Genomic DNA, 1,973 nt, shown 5'->3' with positions numbered 1-1,973 from the left:
CTGCGGGCATGATCTAAATTTCTTCCCTGTGCTCATTAGAAAATGAAATATTTCCCATCATCTCTCACTCCATTCACACTGTAACTGCATAGACACAGGGCTCAGACACCTGAAATATCAACTTCTTCCCTGAAAGTCCTCAGACCAAATTAGATGTCCCTTCTCAGGTGGATGAGCTCCTGAGAAAGCAAACTGTTTCCTGTGGTCACCATCCCTTATCACACACATTCACCAATAGGAAAAGCCGTTAGAAAAGTTGAGGTTAGGAGATGAGCATTAGGACTTACTGGACGCAAGTAGGAGTTAGAGCCCAATACAAGTGTGCTTGACTGAGAGACACAGAAGGAATGTGTGCTGGATGATAAATGGAGTTTTGGGCTTGTGAGAATTAGACTCTGTGTCACATTCTGTGTGGAAGACTAACGGATCCCATTCTGTCCTGCAGCTTGGCTACCACACAAATGAATCCACCCAAATGTCACCAATTGGAGCAGGGTCTCAATATAGGTAAGGCACTTTCCCTGATATTACCTAAGATCTCCCTGCCTGGTGGTCAGTGTCATGTCTCACAATATTATAAAAGGAGAGGGTGCTTTCTGCAGGATGAGTGGAAAGTCATGCTTGATTGATGGGGGCTGGTGTCCTGAGTCTGGCCTGTGCTGGGTTGTGGATTTCTGAAGGTCATATTCTGAAATCCAAGAGACTCTTGCTGGAAGAGCCTTAACCTCCCTCACTGTGATCTCTCTGCAGGTGCAAAAACACCCTCAATTCCAGGAGCTCCACACTGAATTCAGGCCAGTCCCTGGAACCTCCTCAGGTAAGTTATTATGTCATTGCATGGCAAAGATTACAAAAACACCCTCAATTCCAGGCGCTCCACACCTGAATTCATGCCAGTCCCTGAAACCTCCCCAGGTAAGTTCGTATGTCCTTGCATGGCAAAGATTGGACAGTGCTGCACAATCTTCAGGCTCAAGGGACATCCAGTGGATGTACATTTAGGTGGGTCGGCATAAGAGCCAATTCCCGGAGGGAGTGTATTTTAAAGTTGTAGAGGGTGAAGCTCCTGGCAACTCCCGCCACATGAACATCATTTGCAGCCTTTTTGGAGAATACTGACGGCCATCTTTTCACGAGAGCAGCAGTAATCCAGCACTGAGGAGCTCATCATAGTCCTGGAACAAGGGACAGAGGTGAGGCTGAGCCTGGAAGAAGGCATCCTCATCTTGGCCCCAGAGAGAGCGCTGCAGCTGACCGTGGAGAACACAGTCCTTGTGATTGTTCCTAGCACATCCTGAGGTCACAACATGGCCTGCAGCCCCCTGTGCATATCCAGTACATCATGCCTTCTGTTGATGACTTCACCTTGGAGTGCCACGCTCAAGATGGAGACATCTCAGACATGAAAGGAGAGAATGTGCCTCTTTGACCTGCAGAAGAAGGGGAGGCAGCACCCCTATATCACCAGCCCTTGATGATATCCCTAGCAAACCACATAGCTGGGATCAGCCCTTTTCTTCTACTAACCCCATTGTGCATTCCATGCTGTCTGGCAGCCTTCCCCCAACGCTGCCCCCTACCAACGACAACTAGTCCCATGGGACACCCCAGACCAGCCGACTCCAGTTTCAGCCTGCATGGTATGGAGCTACTGTGCACCTCCTCCCTCAGACCTATGCCCCCTTCACCAAGGCCTGGTCCCTAGATCTATCACAGTGTTCACCATAGGCCTCCCAGCAGTGCATGGAAATGTCTCTTTAGGAAGTGATTTAACCCAAGAGCCACCACCTGCATTGATAGGTCAGAGATTGTCCAAGTCCTTAGTGCATTCCCTGAAATGTGGAGCTAAAGTAATTCCAAGGACCACTTGCTTCCCCTTTGCTGTTTCCCATCATCACCCACTGTCTTCAACAGCGGAGGGTCCCAGATGCTGCAGGGAGCGGGAGAACTGCAGGGAGTTCAAATAAAACATT

The 1,973-nt window shown here is 49.2% G+C and overlaps 1 long non-coding RNA gene and 1 pseudogene across 1 annotated transcript; both read left to right on the top strand.

Moving 5' to 3' along the window:
* Positions 1–442: 442 nt before the first annotated feature.
* Positions 443–1,124, top strand: LOC131380662 (uncharacterized). Its single transcript, XR_009212403.1, has 4 exons — positions 443–507; positions 751–817; positions 916–1,002; positions 1,101–1,124. It is a non-coding gene; the product is annotated as an uncharacterized LOC131380662 (long non-coding RNA).
* Positions 1,125–1,154: 30 nt separating this feature from the next.
* LOC116465849 (proline-rich protein 23D1-like) lies at positions 1,155–1,931 on the top strand (annotated as a pseudogene).
* The last annotated feature ends 42 nt before the right edge of the window (positions 1,932–1,973 follow it).

The sequence above is a fragment of the Hylobates moloch genome, unplaced genomic scaffold, assembly GCF_009828535.3.
Source record: "Hylobates moloch isolate HMO894 unplaced genomic scaffold, HMol_V3 SCAFFOLD_11629, whole genome shotgun sequence".
NCBI classification, from domain to species: domain Eukaryota; kingdom Metazoa; phylum Chordata; class Mammalia; order Primates; family Hylobatidae; genus Hylobates; species Hylobates moloch.
Note: the sequence above shows the minus strand (reverse complement) of the source record. Positions and strands in the feature narration are given on the sequence as shown.